At 34.7% G+C, this 19,505-nt stretch overlaps 1 pseudogene; it reads right to left on the bottom strand.

Annotated features, from left to right (window-relative positions):
- Positions 1-4,080: 4,080 nt before the first annotated feature.
- On the bottom strand, positions 4,081-11,254 carry LOC113266048 (ubiquitin-conjugating enzyme E2 D2-like; annotated as a pseudogene).
- Positions 11,255-19,505: the final 8,251 nt, after the last annotated feature.

The raw sequence follows: 19,505 nt of genomic DNA on the forward strand, positions 1-19,505 counted from the left end.
GCCTAAAACATGTAGCCCTGAAGGAGGGAGGTCATTGTTTGCATATCGACAAGATGGAGGGCCAAAGATGGAGTCAGTGTGGTCATCACTCCCCTAGATGCTTTACTTCCGTAAAAGAATTTTGGAAAATGTTGCAAGAATTTAAGATTAAGGTGGTGGGTATATGGATGTTTAGCATTTTCTGTTTATTTTTTTGAAAGTGTACATTGTTTCACAATAATAATTGTTTTAAAATTTAATCTTGTTATGTTGAGATACTTCTCAATATTTAAAATGGAGAAAACTGCAAATCTTCTGTGAACAACTTTGTCAAGCTTCTATTGGTTTCTATGTTATTGCTGACTCGGGCAGAACAACCATGCCAGGGAAACTTAAGCTTTAAGCCAAGCAAAGTTGTCTGTGGTTCCTTCTGTCTGAGTACTCTTTTCCCAATAAAGCATAAATTTTGGTCCCTTTGGACCAGATATTTTATTAATTTTAACCCCAAAAGGGCCTTTCTTGCTCAATAACTAATAATCCTTCATCTCAATCCTTCCTATTCTCTTCTCTATTTTATTTTTCTCTACAATTATTAACATAATTTTGTTTACATATGTATTTTTTATTCCCTGTCTTCCACCACTAAAATATAAGCTCCATGAGGATACTGTATGTCCAGCACCCATCACAATGCCTGCCACATAGTAGGCACCAAATAAATATTTGTTGAATGGGTAAATGACAAATAAGAAATTTAATATCAGATTATATGTCCTTACCCCCTTAAGACATCTTAGTGGGTGAGAATTGGGATTCATATTTATTCAAAATCCCATTGAACCCTTGAAAGTTCTTTTCTTGATATCTTTGCTTCTAATACTTTGAAGCCTCTTGACGTCAGGATTCAGACAGATAAACCTATGGATGGCTCAAATACATAGAGCATCAGTTAAAATTTACTACCAATAGGAATAAAAAATGTGAATTACCACAGTGATCCAAGATAATTTAACCCTGCATATAGCAGACACTGTGTCAATGGATAAGATGTTATTTTCAGGATTCTTTATTTCTCATAGCCACTCCGCTGTGACTTAGCTGAAAGAAATTGAGATTCTTTCCTCAAGATCTACACACCCAGAGAAAGGGTAAATAAATTTCATGTTCTTTACCCTCCTCAGTGGTGAAAACTAATAACAGAAAGAAAAGAAATGATAAGCACTCAAAACACTTATAGAGAAGTAGTAAACCGGACTTCAGAAAGCCCAGAGACAGTGGGCAAGCATTGTAATAAATGCCTATTTGAAATGCCAGATTTCTGATTTCTTCTCATGCTTTGTATCTTTTAGACAGGGATTTAAGGAAGATGTCTACACTGAATCAGTGCTGAGCAAACTACTTCTCTATAATGACGTGCTTTCAGTCAAGAGTGGCAATTCAGACCAGTTATTACAGCTTGTGTTAAAATCACAAGATGAGAAGCATGTCAGGCCAGGCCATCTCCTGGAGCAAGTGTTCATGGCTGCACACAGCAGTACCATCACAGGATGATGTATGTGTCTTGAAATGATTTTTAAAAAAGATAGTTTAATTGAACTAAGAAACTAAAGTGGAAAAGCTAAAGACAACTTTTGATATTTAGAGTTATATGTTTCTTAGTCTTAGAATAAAAATATATTTTCTTTTCATTTTTTTCTCTAGGAATTCTACGAACTCTGAACCAGAAAACCTGCCACAGTAAGTGCATTTCTTTGTTTGTGAAGTTGATATCAAGAACACATAAGGCTCCAGGTTTTTGGTTTTTTTCTTCAAGGAGACAAATGGCTTTATGTTGGAAACGCATGGTGTTATTTGCAATAAGGTCATGAAAAATGAAGAAGTGAGAAGCCATGGAGAGGGGCTGGAAAGATGTCTTCTCTGCTAGGTTTAAATAATTGCTGTAGAGATGATACATTTACAATTAGCAAATATTTTGTTTCCTTGATACCATGATTTTGCCTATGATTTTTTTTTCTCTTTGGTAAGATTAAGAATCCAATGAGGCTAATGAGTTCTAAAATGTATAAACCTCCCTCCCCTCACACACACACACACACACACACACACACACACACACACACACACGAACTGTGTGTTTAGCAGGTACCCAGAGGCACACTATACCCTGTGAAACTAGAAGCTTCACTAAGGCAGAGCTGGGTGCTATTGTGACCCGAGATTTCCACTACCGTTTGAGCCCCGGTGAAAACTATCCTTGTGTTTTTATGATAATTCCTAAGTCTACCATTAGTAAACCATTCCTGGAATTTATGAGATTGTTTCTCATTTTGACATGGATGTATTTGGGGAGATTGCCAAAAGACAAAGATCTTTTATTGTGCATTTATAATTTTGCATGAGTTAGATTTTTCTTCTTTTTTCTCTTCTCCCTCTCACCCTCCCTCTCCGCCTCACCCTTCTTATTTCTTATACTCTCCTCTCTTTTCCTTCTTTCTTTTTGCTTCTTTGTCCATGTCTGAAATCACTATGTGATCACTCAGTGCTCCCAGAGAGAATGGAAAAAGAACAAAATCCCTCCCTCTTTGCAAATATGTCTCATTCTAACCAAAAGAACCTTGAATGTAGAGGCTGTTTAATTCTAGCCAAATGTAAATATCCGACTCTTGCTCTACGAGGCTGTGTGTTGCACCAGAAGATTCATGGCTTGGTGTCAATGATGGTTACCAAGGCTAGCTCTCTCAACAATCAACTTGAGAACACTGATGATTGGCTCTGCCTCTGCTTTCTCTTCAATGGAGTGAAGATACTACCAGCTGTGTATAAGGATAGATCATCTTTCAGCTGCAGCTGGTCTGCTCTGTGCTCATCTCCAGGAATGCCTAGAAATCTGGTACTGACACTGGAGATGTGTTAGTTACTGATAGAGTGCGATTTACTGACAATGGAGATGTGTTAGTTACTGATAGAGTGCGATTTACAGTTTGAAATTCCCATATTGTGTAGGTGCCCAGTGCTAAATTGCTCACTCTGTTTTGGGATGGATTAAAGGTTTATACTTGGTTCAATCTTCACAGTTTGGCTTTAGCTACATAATTAGTAAAGTATAAAAAATACTGTTGTAGGGGTGCCTGGGTGGCACTGTTGGTTGAGCATGTAACTCTGGATTTCAGCTCAAGTCATGATTTCCAGTCGTGAGACCGAGCCCTGCCGTGGGGCTCCATGCTCAGCACAGAGTCTGCTGAGATGCTCTCCCTCTCGCTCTGCCCCTCCTGCTCGTGCTCTCTCTCTCTAATAAATAAATAAATCTTTAAAAAAAATAGTACTGCCGTAAATTTTTGACTGGGCAACTCTGAAAGCAAGATGCCTTACCCGTCTTGTTGATTTATAATCTGATGAAAAGAACATCTGCAATTGAGAATAAACATGGGGCTGCACCTGGAAGTGTCAGACCCTCTATGATGGTATGTTCCTCTTTCTCCTAATGTGCAGTACTCTTTACTCTTACTGAAGCTTTTTGTCAGTACACCCTGTGGAGACCTGTGAGTCCGACCAATTATCGGGCCCCTTGAAACTGATGCACTTGAACTCTTTCAGATATAGTTGAGAGGTTGATTTAGATTTTTTCTTCTTCCTTGTATTCACTCTAACTAGAGTAAACATATTTGCAAAATGGAACATAAGGGAAGTAGTAATACAGGATTTGTTCTTATCTCCAAAGCTGTTCAGCATGTGAACCACTTTAGAGAAATATCAGATTATAAAATATAAGGGTACATAATTTCTCAAGGAATTTTTTTGGAAAAACAAAAACAAAACAAAACCCTCCAAACACTAGGAAGTAGTGTTTGACATTTATTTTGACTCAGCAAAACAGATTTTTCCTTTGACCAAAATATATTGTGTATGTTGATGCTTAGCGTTATTGTCTTTTCTAAAAGTCTGCAAATAAGACCTTTTAAAATTAAATTAACCAGTAGCTGTTCCCAATTTATAGATAGTAATTTAAGTTCATATCGTAGTGAATTTAAGAGTCTATAACTGCCTGTTTGGCATTGCTTCACTAGAATTTTAACAAATTGAGGAGAGACCTTTTTTTTTTTTTCACAGTAATTTAAAGTTTATTCCAGCTATAATGCAGGTTATTCTGCCTTCCAGGTAGCACCATATGGCATACTTCTGAGTCCATTCCCGAGATATTCTGTTGTACTGTCTGTCTGTTTTATAGATCCGTGCAATCTCTGGCACTAGGGGGTCACCTGAGTTCGGAGCACATAGACTGAACAAATGGATAAAAGAACTTTAGAAATAGTTAAAGCAGGAGACCACTGTGATCTTAGAATATCGAGATAAATGCTGCCATTACTGTTAATATTTGGACGATAAGTTCTTGTGTAAATGCAACCTTAGATGTTTGAAGGGGTAGTCTGTAGGAAGAGGAATTGTCAAAAAGAATATATCTCCTTGATATGAGCTGTCACTAGGTCCCATAATTGTGGCTTGCCAGTGAAACACATCGTCCCCACTGGACCTTCAGAACATTGTGCTGGAGGGCCACGGGCCAAATACCAAAATATCCATTAAGGTGGTTTTAGTTTAGAGTTATTTTATAATCATTCTTATTAAAGCATTTTAAAATAATGCTTTATTTTATAGTTTATTTTCCATGCTTTCTTAAAGAATTACTAGCTGTCCCTACCACCTTTCTATAAAAGCCAAAATCACTGAAGGATGCATTTTAACATTTGAAATCCTCAATAATATTCATAAGATGAATATTAAAAGACCCACTGTATTTTTTTATTATTCTGAGAAAAGAGAATATTATGACTTTTTTGCCAATTGTCAAATTCCACTTTAGTAGAGGATACATGCGTTTATTTATAACACATTATGCTCCATGTGCAAGTACACACGTGTGTTAATTTTTAATGCCATGTTTTCAAACTGGACAACAAAAGGAGAGATACTAATAAAGACTATACGCTACTTTAAACTTTTACCTATGTTTTTAATTTCAATCATGAATCCCTTTAAAAAAAAAAACAAAAACGGTATCAGAGGCCCCTGGGTGGCTCAGTTAGTTAGGTGTCTGTCTTTGGCTTGGGTCATGGGTTGTGATCTCGGAGTCCAGGGACTGAGCTCCCCATCAGGCTCTCTGCTCAGCGGGGAGTCTGCTTCTCCCTTTCCCACTCCCTCTGTGCTCTCTTTCCCCCTCTTGCTCTCTCTCAAATAATTAAAATCTTAAAAAAAAATCTGGTATCGTATACGTCCACATTAAAGCTGCACCAATACAATTTCATTTAGGAGACAGTGATTTCTAGCCCCTAGGGTTCAGGACACAGAAGAGGTTTTAACACATTTGTTTCAATTTATGCTACCCTATCTTCCCACTTCCCATTTTATATTCCTACGATTGCCTGAATACAAATACTTATATTTTTTCTTTGAAAGCATCGTCTTATCCTATTTTCTGAGATAATACTGCAACATTTTCAAAGTGATATGCACCTATGCTCTCTTGAGCTCTCCAATTAAACTGCTTTTACATTTTTTACCTTTAAAGTCAACTTTACTTTACAAGCTATCCCAAGGAGATTCAAACACAGAAAAACTCAGCTGTGATAAATCAGTTTGTGATGATAAAGAAGTTTTGCTCCTTCTATAAATGAACATTTCAGGTGTTGTTTGAGTAGATTTATCAGTCTAAAGAAAACAGAAATGTTCTTTTTCTCATCTTCATTAAAGCATAGCTTTTATTAGGCTTGCATGTTGAATGCCAGATTCGGTCAATGAAAATGAGATTGATTTATCATCTTCATGGTAAAGCGGTGATATCTAGTAGGAATACAAGTAAATGTTTTGTCTTTAAAGTAAATTAAGGAAATTATATATTATCTAGAAACTTGGAGTAGACGTGAAGGCTATGTTGAGAAAAAGACCAGATATTGGACACAGTAAACCTAAGGAACGAAGAATAGCAGTATCTCTCTACCCATGTACAAGAGCAAGGAACGTTGAGCTTCAACAGTATTCAAGCCCATGAAATTTTATCATGAAAACAAATGAAGCAAAACAGCAATCTAGGATTTTTAACTTCTACTGTAAATAGACAAACTAAAAGGGCTTATGTCACAGCATAAATATATGAGATCTCGCACATCCTGAACATGAAAAATGATATAAAATTTTAATGGTTTGTTCAATATATTTTCAAGATTTAGCTGAGTGTGTGCGGATTTGATGACTTTCAAAATCCTCCCAGCTCCACAAGACGCTGAGTCTATCAAAGTGTCACCTTTCACTGTTCGACGTGGTTATAACTGCAAAACATCGTTCCATCATGTACAATAAAAACAGACTTCAAAAAACTAGATGAAGCTAGGAATGTTTAATCTAAATTTATTTTATAGAAGTAGAGGAAAAAAAACTAAGATTTTGCAGTGCTTGGGTTTCTTTTTTTTTTTTCGTCTGTATAAAAGTAATTTCATTTTTAAAATAAAAACTGTCGTTAGATAATTTTTTACATCTCAGTGGTTTTGTGTAGCTTTGAGCAATGTACAATATGTTCTCCTTTCCTTGAGGTTGTCTGATATAAGTGAATTTGTGGTGGTATAAATATATTAAGGGGAACGGATGTTTCACTGTTTAAAAATCGCTAACATCAACACTTCCCTAAAAGGCGAGGACAAAAAAAAAAAAAAAGAGACAGAGAGAGGAAAAAAAAGCTTATCTTATGTGTAAATTGTCCTCTTTACCCAAAACAAATGCACCCCAAAATAAACAGCTTCATTTTCATAATAGTCCTATTTAACCAAAACATAACGGAAAAACAGCAGATAATTGGTAAATTTTACAGTACATATGTCTATATATAGCAATACATTAAATCATTATGTATTTGGAAAGAAGAACTATAGCCTCAAGATGGGCCAATTCCCTTTGAAACGCCCACAACCAAATGTTTTAAAAATTATCAACTGTTTCATATTTATATCTGATATACAGATTCATGCTTTAACTATGGCAATGAGATTATTACAAAATAGCCCTTACAAACACCTCCCTCCATCAATCTATTAAGATAACCAAAGGCTAAAATGTATACCAGTTCTTTCAGGTGTAATACTGAAACCAAAAGAATTATGTCTATATAAGATTGGGTGTTACTGTGTTCTCTCTCAGGATAATAATAGCACAAATAGCAAATAATAAGTATTATAAAAATAAACAGAAAGTTATACATAGGACTTACTCTGTACCCAGTACTATTGATTATAATATCAGATATATTTATTTGATCTAATTTTTGAGGTACAATTATTATTTCATCCACTATAAAAATGAGAAAGCAGAGCCACAGGTATTAAGCAATTTACTAGGGTTACCCACCTAGAATACAGTGAAGTTAGGATCTGACATAAAGTAGGTTACTTCCAGAGACCTTCTGAACTGTTCTGCTGTCTCACCTGCCTAGAGAAATAATGTTTTTAAAGGCTTAAGTAATTTCTGATGTTTTTGTAACTTGTTTGGCCTTAGTAATAGATTTCTAGTCTTTTGAATATTTTATTTCATTCTATGTGTTTCCTACTGTTGCTGTAAGAAATTGCCACAAACAGTAGCTTAAAAAGCAACACGCATCTTATTTCTGGAGCTTGGAAATCTGAGATGGTCTTACTGGCCCAAAGTAAAATGGGCAGGGCTGCTCGCCTTTCTGGAGGATCTAGGAAAGAATCCATTTTCTTGCCTTGTCCAGATTCTGAATGCTGCCTTCATTCCTTGGCTGGGGCTCCCTTACATCTTCAAAGTGAGCAATGGCCAGGAGAATATCTCACTGGGTTCACAGAATAATCCAAGATAGTCCCTTTATTTTAAGGTCAGTTGATTAACAACCTCAATTTCATCTGCAATCTTAATTGCCCCTTGTCATGTAATAGAACATATTCAAAGTTTCAGGAGGTTAGAACATAGGCCTCTTCGGGGGACCGTTATTCTGCCCACCATGCTCATGACATATTTATACAGCGTATTTTGTATGTGTGCTTGTGTGTGTAAGTGTGTGTGCAAAAACATCATCATCACAATTTAATGGGAGATAAATTAATTATCCACTTACTTGACTGTACCTTCGACATTTTTGTTTATAAGTCTAAAATTTAGAAAAGGTTACCTGTATTGAGCACTCATATATTTGGTTTTTGTTGGAAATCACCATTTGGTCAGTGAAACCGTTGCAAGGCATGGCAGGTTTATCCACTCTCCCAGACTCTAGGGACCCACACTGGCGATAATTGTAATTTGAACGCTTAACCTGATTCTCTGGTGTAAAGTATAAAATCTTCAAGAGTGGAATTCTATAAGTGTTTGTGAAAACTGATTACATTTTGATGACAAGTCTGTTACTATCCTGGGTCACTTGCTCACATTTACTTTGCTTTCTTTTTTTTTCCCCCGATGAAAAGCACAGGGAAACTAATATATATTAGGAATTATATATAATATATTATAATATAATTATTTTAATTAATAATAATTTTATAATTATTTTATAATTATAGCCTATTATATTATGTGTAATTATAATTATAAAATATATTATAATATAATATAAAAACATATGTATATGAATTATTTAAACAAACACATATGCTTATTGTATCTCCAAAATGTTGGATCCGAAGATGATAAGAAAGAGCACTCTTTGTATTGGTATACTTTGTATCTAATATTAAAAAGTAGAAGAAACTCTTCTAAATATTTATTTGAGTAAGTTGCATCATATTTGATTTTTAAATCATGGCTTATAATTCAGAACCAATATAATCCAATAATTCTCAACATAAGGAGAATATTTATATTCCTGAGGGAAATTTTATTTAGGGTTCAAGTCCTTACTTGGAAATAATGATGTAGAGATATAGGTCCAAAAGAAATTAAGAATGTAGACATGCAAACAAACATTAGACAGAAAATAAGCACGGTGAACACCTATATGTATGACCCACATTATATGGTGATCATATGATTATATGCCGTCAGTGAAAAAAGGATTAAGCAGAGTTTTAAAAATGATTTTAGCCTGGGCCAATGAACTGAGGTGCATAAACGCATGGAGCAGTGTTTCTAAACTTTGTCGTCGTTGTTTTAAATTATCACTTCCTAAGGAAACTTACTAAATATACTGTTCTTTTAAAAATATTGTATTTATTTATTCGTCAGAGAGAGAGTGCGCACAAGCGGGGGGGGGGGGTGCAGAGGGAGACGCAGGCTCCCTGCTGAGCAAGGAGCCTGATGCGGGACTTAACCCAGGACCCTGGGATCATGACCTGAGCCGAAGGCAGACACTTAACTGGCTGAGCCACCCAGGTGTCCCTAAGTATACTGTTCTTAATCACTTCTTTCGTTTCATAGAATTTTATTACCATGATTTACTGCATATCTGTTTATACATGGTGGCCTTCTGGAGGGCCACAGACTAAGATGCCATTTACCGCCCTCCCACCCCAAACAGTGTTCCCATCCTTGGAGATAGTATCATCTCCACTGAGAATATATAAACATTGAGTGACGGCAATGGGAGGAAGCTCAACAGGCTGTTTTCAAAAGCCTTCATTTTACTGACAGGAAGCTCGGACACAGAGAAGGAAATTGATTTGTCTAAGATGATACATACTCACTTGGTACTATGGATAAAATAAAATAAATATAAGGCATGGAATGTGGCCAATTTGCTTCTATATTCAAGTAATATTGATCAAAACAAGAAGCACTCTGGGAAAGAAAAATATCCGTTAAGTACTACCTGATAAGTAAGTGATGTGACTGTCAGGACACCGAAGGCATTACCTCTTAGTCTGACATTTTGATATAAACAGAATGCAACATTATTTGAAAATTCAAAAACTAAGTATTACTTGTATGATGATGTATAATAGAAAGAAACTCCTTTGAGAGAAGCTCAGCCACAGAGACTTACAAATTCTGATAGAAGGCAAGGCTTGTTTAAAGGTCAATCACACGTATCCTCTTGGTATTTTCCCTGAGTTAGAGCTTGTTCAACAAAGTAAGGAGCTCACAACTGTCAGACGCTGGCATTTCAAAGGGTAAAAGACATCTTTATGAAATAATCAGGACAAAATTCTCTTCATGCACAATAATGTGTTAAATATCACCTGGAAAAGAGTATTAAAATTTCTTCTTCCACCTATTTATGAAAAAGTATCTCCTTTCTTTGCCGATTTGGATACCTTTGATCCCTTTTTGTTGTCTGATTGCTGTTGCAGGGACTTCTAGTACTATGTTGAATAATAGTGGCGAGAGTGGGCATCCTTGTCGTGTTCCTGATCTGAAGGGAAAGGCTTCCAGTTTTTCCCCATTGAGAATAATATTTGCTGTAGGTTTTTCATAGATGGTTTTATGAAACTGAGGAATGTCCCCTCTATCCCTCCACTCTGAAGGGTTTTAATCAGGAAAGGATGCTGTATTTTGTCAAATGCTTTTTCTGTATCTATTGAGAGGATCATATGGTTCTTGACTCTTTTCTTGTTGATATGATCTATCACACTGACCGATTTGCGAATGTTGAACCACCCTTGCATCCCAGGGATGAATCCCACTTGGTCATGATGGATAATCCTTTTAATGTACTGTTGGGTCCTATTAGCCAGGATCTTGTTGAGGATTTTGGCATCCATATTCATCAGGGAAATCGGTCTGTAATTCTCCTTTTTGATGGGGTCTTTTCCTGGTTTGGGGATCAAGGTAATATTGGCCTCATAAAATGAGTTTGGTAGTTTTCCTTCTGTTTCTATTTTTTGAAACAGCTTTAGGAGAATAGGTATTATTTCTTCTTTGAATGTTTGGTAGAATTCCCCGGGGAAAACCATCCGGTCCTGGAGTTTTGTTTTTTTGGAAGGTTTTTAATCACTGTTTCAATCTCTTCATAATTAATTGGCCTGTTTAAAAAATCAATTTCTTCCTGTTTCAGTCTTGGTAGTTTAGAGGTTTCCAGGAAGTCCTCCATCTCTTCCAGATTGCTTAATTTATTGGCATAAAGCTATTGATAAAAGTTTCTAATAATCCTTCCTATTTCATTGGTGTTGGTCGTGACCTCTCCTTTTTCATTCATAATTTTATTAATTTGGGTCCTTTCTCTATTCTTTTGGATAAGTCTTGCCAGTGGTTTGTCAATTTTATTTATTCTTTCAAAGAACCAGCTTCTAGTTCTGTTGATCTGCTCTACTGTACTCCTGGTTTCTAATTCATTGATTTCTGCTCTAATCTTGGTCAACTGCTTTCTCATGTGTGGATTAGGCCTGTCCCTCTATTGCTGTTCCAGCTTCTTGAGGTGAGAATATAAAAACTGCATTTTAGATTTTTCTATTCTTTTGAGTGAGGCTTGGATGGCTATGTATTTTCCCCTTAGGACTGCCTTTGCAGTGGGCATTAGAATAGAATGAATATTCTTTTGTTCTGGGGTGTAGTGTTCTATATATATCTATGAGGTCCAACTCATCGAGTATGGCATTCAAAGCTCTTGTTTCTTTGCTGATTTCTTGCTTAGGTGATCTGTCTATTTCTGATAGTGGAGTGTTGAGGTCCCCTACTATTAACGTATTTTTATCTATATGTCTCTTTATTCTGGTTAAGAGTTGGCTTGTGTATCTTGCTGCTCCCCTGTTGGGGGCATAGATATTTATAATTGTCATATCCACTTGTTGGATGCATCCTTTAAGAACAATATAGTGCCCTTCTGTGTCTCTAACTATAGTCTTTAGTTTAAAATGCAATCTGTCTGATATGAGAATTGCTACCCCAGCTTTCTTTTGAGGTCCATTGGCGTGAAAGATGGTATTCCATCCCTTTACTTTCAGTCTGAATGTATCTTTAGGTTCAAAAGGAGTCTCCTTTCTTAGAGTAATACAAATAAATAAAAATAAATCACAATCAGAAAGTAAAACTGCCATTTGAAGTTAATGTCTTCATATTCCTGATCTAAGTGATTGTGAAATATTTTGCAGAAGATTATTGTTAAGATCAGAACAATAAGCAATATGCTATTATTAAATTCCAGCATTTGAGAGAGAAAAAACAACTATGTTCCTTGGTCATAGGCATAAATTGTATCTGGCAGGCAACTGCATACATTTCTAGTTGGAAGCACTAGACCACTAATTCAAACTACCAGTATTCTTCTAGCCTAATAAAGTATTCTAAATTTCTTCATGCTACATGCTTTAATTTTAATACATTCCTAAATGGTTTAGGAATACCTGTTTGTAAATACTATTTGTAACACAAATAGTGTGGATGTCATGGAGAAAATAGTTACAGTAGGGGGTAATATGTAACAACTCAAAGTAGGTATTTAAAATTCGAAGGAAAAAATAAGTAGTTATGTCCTTGCCTTGGGCCATAACTTTGATCGTGTTAACATTTGTTCCCCTTGAAACCAACTCTGTTCAACTCACCTATCCTAAATGTGTCTCCGGGCCAGTAAACTCAGGCAAACCTCTCTTCAGTTTCATTCATATGAATTTCCTAGGCTTTTGTCAGTTTTTTATTAACCTTGCTCCTAAATTAATCTTGTTTTACCTGGTCACTTGAGCCTGATTTGTATTACATCGTGGTCTTCCTCCTACCCTTCATTGGCTACACCTTTAATCCCAACAGACTTTTGGCCTAATATTTTATTCCTAAGTATCAACTAGAATATACTACCCAAGCCCCAAGTTCAGATACTGTATCACCCAGACTGACATCATTGGTTGATACCCTGGCTGAAATTGCCCTGTAGAAATCAGACAACTAACTTATTCCCTCATGTATTCTTTTATTCACCTCAAAAGTATTTATTGAACAGTTTAGTAGGCAGGGAACTCTGCTGGTGTTGGAGACACAGTGATAAATAGGAAAGGGTGGTTCTTTATTCTTTATTCATTCTTTTATTCTATCTGAGGAGACAGATATGAAATAAATAACTGTATAATTGCACAATTAATTTCTCCATTATAATTTTGATAAATACTACCAATAAGCTCAGAAAGCATCCATATTATATCACTAAAAACTTGTTCTAAGCTGGAAATTCTGGGATGATTTCATTGAATGAAAGACATTTAATCTGAGGCTCAAAAACTACAGTTTTCTTTTCATGGAATAAGGAGAAAAACAGAACAAAATTAAAAGCACAGACAAAGGACCTAAGATAAGGATCGGCCTGGCTCGTCAGAGGATGTATGAAAAGGATCAGTGTGGTAGAAAGTAGAGGGTGACAAGGAGGTGTGTAAAGATACTGGTGACGTAGATTGATGCCAGATTATATAGTGCAATTTTAAGCATTTTGAATTTTAACTTGAGAACTTTGGGAAGACATAGGTAACTATAAAGTTGTGAAATTACAGGATCATATTTGGGCTTTCTAAGCATTTTTTGAGAAAGACTATGGATAATGAATTGGGGGCTTGTAAAAGAGGCTACTAAAAAATCAGATCAAAGGGCACAATTAATAGTGAAAACACAAAGAATGGGAGAAAATACAAATCTATGTCTATAAGGGGTTAGTATCTGAAATATATAAAGAACTCCTACAACTCAACAACTGAAATGTGAAATAACCCTATTTTAAAATAGTCCAAGGACTTGAATAGACATTTCTTTAAAGATTATATACAAATAGCCAACAAGCATATGAAAATGTGATTAACGTCACTAATCATCAGAGAAGTATAATTCAACATCAATGAGATAGATATCACCTCATGCCCATTAGGATGACTACCACTAAGAAAAGAAAAGAAGAGGAGGGAGAGGGGAGAGAGGAGAGAAGAGAGAAGGGGAAAAGAGGAGAGAGAAAAGAAAAGAGAACAGAACAAATGCTGGTGAGAATGTAGAGAAATTGAAACCCTTGTGTGCTGTTAGTGGGAATGTAAAATGTTGCATATGCTATGGAAAACAGTGGACAGCTACTCAAAAATTTAAAAATATAGAACTACAATATGATCCAGCAATCCCATACAAAATAGTTGAAAGCAGGGTCGTAAAAAAAAAAAATATTTGTGCACCCGTGTTTGTAGCAGCACTGTTCATAATAACCAAGAGGAGGAAGCAACCCAAATGTCCATTAACAGAAGAATGAATAAACGAAATGTAGTCTATACATAGTATAGATTATTCAGTCTCAGAAAGGAAGGTACTCCTGTCACATGCTGCAACATGCGTGAACTTTGAGGGCTTTAGGCGGGACAGGGAAGCTGCTAAAGGGTACAGAGTTTTAGATTTGCAAGTGAACAAGTTCTGGGATCTGTTTTATGACAGTGTGACTGAATATGCTTAATCCTACTGAAATGTACACTTAAAAAGTGGTTAAGATAATAGATCTTATATGGTTTTTAACCACAAAAAATCATTTAGGAGCTCTTGCTACAGTTTAAAGAGTGAATGGTAGTTTGGATTAGAATTGCAGCAGTGGAGATCAAGAGAAAGTGATAAATGTAAGAGATTTAAAGTAGACTAAACTTGCACATTACATGAAATATGTGGGACAAGGGAGAGGAACCAGTCAAAGAAGTGTTGAGATTTTTCGAATTGTAAAACTGCATTTGTTGCAGTATCGTGCCTGAGATACATATTTAAAATTTGTCAGTATGTAAGGAAGGAAGGAAAGTTATGGCATGAGATGAAATTATGAAGGGAGTAAGAGGCTGATAGTAAAGAAAGAAGAAAGTGAGAAATAAAGAGAATCTAGAGCTTTATTTGAACATCTCTAGAATTTATAAGTCAAGTCAAGGAAAATGAGTTGGACAAGAAAAGGGTGAGAAGAAACTATACTAATGGATGTACTCCAAACCAGCTAACCACCTAGACTCATGTTTACCAACTCTTTGTTCATTACCTATTAATATTAACAAAGATTACTATAAAGAAAGAATTCCCCATGTAGTCTAATCTTATACTCTATGACGATCAGTGAAAGAAGGTTCATTGTTTCAATTAATTCTTTGTTTTTTTGCTTTGATTTATGTAAAGGTGTATTGATAAATAGATCAGGATGACGTTCCTGAATAAGCAACTGACTTGTAACTTCGCGATCACAGGCCAATCCATATGTGTCTTAAATTCATGTGTATGTTTTTAATTCTTAAAGAGCTGAGGAAACAAAAACTCAATCTTTTCCACTCTCGAGATTACAAACATCAGCCACGATGTATGTAAAAACTGCTATCAAAAAATAGCAACAAATTGTCCTTATCTATAGTGACACACAAAGAAAGAAACTTGAATCAAAATGCGCTTGTCTTCTTTCCTCGATAACAGAGAGCAATTGGAAATTTTATTTGTGCTCACATTAGATGGCATGTTAAATATGCTTGGGTTTCACATTTTTGTAGTTTATTTGAGGGCAGAAAGAGTAAGATTATGTAGGGGTTATTGGAGGTACATTAATACAATGATACTTTAAAGGACAGGTTAAGTCAACTAATAGTGCATATTCACTATAAGTCAGTTTACCGTTTAGATTCACCGCTGAGTTCAGGATATTTTGTTACAGTGTAACAGATTGAGAACGCCTGGGGGTACTAGCCTTTATGTGCATAGTTCATGGACAGCTTTTAGCACAGAATCATTTTTTTGCCACCTGTTATTCAGTACCAACTGAGCACATTGAAAACTCTCAAAATAGCTCCTGAGCTCCTGATTCTTAAAACTAATTTTTAAATTGTCGATGCATTGATGGATTGATGTTCAACTCACTCTTTCTAGTAAAGAAATTAAAATAGGATGTAACCAAATATATTTCCACTGTACTGCTAATCACATTATAGATGATATGCTATTAAACAGAGGTAGATATCTTATTAATAAAGAAATTATAAATCTACCCTTGAATCTCTACCTTATGAAATAGCGAGTGTTTTAGGCACTGTAAATCACTTACATTTTTATTTTTTGGTGTTCCTCTGTGAAGATGACCTAATCTTTGTTTCTCTGCATTTCAATTTACACACACAAATTAGTGTAAGCCACACATTTTTAAATCTATGCAATGGAAAGTTTGCGGTATAGGGCAAATACCTAATTGAGTAAAATTTTTCTTAATTTTAAGACACTACTTGAGTAAAATAAGTCTTAAGCTTTGTTTCTGCCTATATTTTGTACTTTTTTGTTGAGGGAAGTGCAATTGAAATTAGGACTATTCATTCAATAAAATTAATTGCAAAGACATTTTTAAAATACAACTCTTCTAGAAACTAAAATAAACTTTCTTGTTCTACTCAAATTGCTACATTGAAATGTAATTTTCAGTATGTTAGTCATTCAGTATGTTAGCGTTGATGTTTACTTTGGTATGAATCTTGCTTTTTGCAATTCTGTTTATCCCTGGGGTAATTTGTAGATATTTGAATTCACTTTTTCTTTTGCCTTTTCTAAAAAGATTCTATCAGTTACTCTGATATAATTATGAATATACTGAAAGCTGACAATGATATACTATTTCCATTTTATTCAAAAGTGTTTTCATTGAGAAGAATTGCAAATATATAAATAATGACCTTAATATTCTTACAGACTGTAAATGTAGCACTGCAGAATAGGAAATATAATTTTAAAATAAAGCTCAATTATAAGAATAAAATGAAAGAACATGAAGGTATTTTAAAATAATCTACCTTTCATTTCAAAAGGCATGGTGGGTCATTGCAGGAAATTATTATATTTTAATGAATTCTGAGGGAAATATTACTATGATAAAGTAACTTAATAATATTATAAAGAAATATATATTGATGGGAACATAAACATAAATATTTACTTATATATCAGATGTATGTACATGTGTATAATTTGCAAAAAATAATGTCTTATACATTATTTATAAAAATATAAATAGTAATAGTTTAGCTCTTTATAATTATATTGAAGATAATTATATTGACGATAATTATATTGAAGGTGATAGAGAATAAATGAATACTCATTACATATATTTTATAGGCTATAATGTTTAAAGGATGGTTTTAAAATCATCCATTGAAAATGAAGGTTAATGGTAAAATATATATATATATATATATACCATATACACACACATATATATGACACATACTATTACATATAAAAGCCTAATATTTTCTATTTAAAAAGACTTATTTCCAGAATTTGAAAATTGTGTAGAGGTTTGAAATAGTTATTTCTATTAAAACTTTCCTTTCTTCGAATAAGTTAATACTAATTTTTAATTAAAGTCAGGACTTCAGTAAGTGTACACTTGCTCTTGGAGAGACAAATCACTGACTCAGGAGGGGAAAACAGAGAGTGCACAAATTTCACCTTCTATTTAGAGAGATGCCAGAGTGACTAGATTGTGACATATATCTGCTGACCTTTGGAAGGCACTAGTAGGAGAGTTTTAACAAAGAAAAAAAGAATCAAACTAAATTGTTATACGTATTGAATAAAGAAAGCAAGTAGAAGCAAATTTAGGTATTATAATTGACCCAGGTGTTGAAAAAAAGATTAATAAAATCATTACTATGTTGTGTTAAAACTTGTTTAATGAATATGTTTTTTAATAAATTTTTGCCCACATCAGTAAAGAGTTAAGTCACAATAATTATTCCACATCATAAAGATCCCTTGGACCATTTAAGCCAAATTTTTTTATCTGTGGTTCCATATCACAGTCAAATTTTAATAGAGATGACTCTTTATCACAATGACAGGAAATTCTTTGCTCAGCATACTGAATTCATGATGAAATCTATATCAATGGAGGAAAATGCAAACCATAAAATAGGCAAATTTGTAGGAGGAGTGGAGATTCTAAAATTATGTTGAATACTGAAAACCCAGGGTGCACATATGCCACTTAATGATAAATACTTTCCTACAAGTTAACAACTCCCATTGCTTTCTTATATAACAAGGAATTGCATATTGGGCCACAAGATGGTTATGTCTAGTGACATATCCAAGGATATGTTCCCTCTAGTCCCTACAACTCTTAGGGATCTTTTGAAAGCCTTTTTGACTTCTACCTAAGGTACTTGTCCCTGTCCCTGCCCCTAAATAGCTAATGGTGCCCATAGATATTTTCCATTTAATAACTCGAAGGGGAAAGGGAAAATCATAGTATTTAATTTTTTTCAACAATCATTCCATTTCATTATGTTTCTTCTTTCCTGTAGTAATTACCAAATCCTGATAGCCTTCATAGTTATGAATGACAGTCAGTTCACTATTTCTTTAAACAAAAAATGGAAATGAACATGGAAGGAAAAAAGAGAACAACTTATTTATCACGGATTTTTCTCCTGAGAACATAGGACCTTAATTCTTTTCAAAACTAATAGACTCCTGGTTTCCAGTCTGGCATATAAAGAGCTGAAAATCATCACGCCATCGTAACATTTCACTGGATTTAGAATTATTGATTGGTAGTTGTTTTATTTAAACACTAAAATATATCATCACATTTTATTCTGTCCCCTATATTTTCTTTCAGAAAGTCAGATGTCAGACATATAGTTTTTCCCTGGAAGCGCTGTGTGTGTGTGTGTGTGTGTGTGTGTGTGTGTGTGTGTGTGTTTCCCTACTTGAATTCACTGAACTTCTAGAATCTGAGGCTCGATGTCATTCATTGTTTGAGAAAATTCTCAAAGTATCTCTTGAAATTTCACTCTTGCATCACTCTCTCCTTTCTTTCTATTGGTCCCCAAATTAACTGTTTTGGTTTTTCACTATGCTTCATTTATCTATTATGTTCTTTTCTAAATTCTTTTTTTGCATGCTTTGGTGAAAACTTCCATATTTTTCATTTCCCACTTTTACCAATCCTGTCTTCAGCTATGCCTAATTCTGTTAAATCTAACAATTGTATTCTTAATTTCATGCATTGTAATTTTTCTTTTTTTTTCAAGATTCAGTTACTTATTTGAGGGAGAGAGAGAGAGCCCGAGTAGGAGGGGTACAGGGAGAGGGAAACAGAAATTCCAGCAGAGATGTGGGACTTGATCTCACAACCCCAAAATCATGACCTGAGCCCAAACCAAGAGTCGATGTCTAATCGACTGTGCCACCCAGGTGCCCCTCACTGTATTTTTTCATTTGATTGTCTTTTCTCAGACTGCAATACTTGGAGAAATTACTCATCATTATCTTGAATGATTATCAAGATACTTAAAAGGCTTTGATTCCTTCAGTTTCGAGATCTCTTATATATTTGTTTCTCCTGTTTTTGTTTCCCCTCCTAGGGTTTGGTCATTTCCTTTGTATAAAATGACTGACGAGACTAACTTGAAAATTCGGTTGGTGTTGTCTTCTAACAGAGAGGTTTTTCCTTATCTTTGTGATAGGAAATTAGAATAGTTGAGTAAGGAGAGCACGTATTGCATGGTGCACTGGATGTCATACGCAACTACTGAATCATCGAACTTTACATCGGAAACCAGGGATGTACTGTACGGTGACTAACATAATAAAAAAATTAAAATAAAAAAAAGTAAAAAAAAAAAGAATAGTTGAGTATA

This window comes from Ursus arctos, unplaced genomic scaffold, assembly GCF_023065955.2.
Source record: "Ursus arctos isolate Adak ecotype North America unplaced genomic scaffold, UrsArc2.0 scaffold_37, whole genome shotgun sequence".
Classification (NCBI taxonomy): domain Eukaryota; kingdom Metazoa; phylum Chordata; class Mammalia; order Carnivora; family Ursidae; genus Ursus; species Ursus arctos.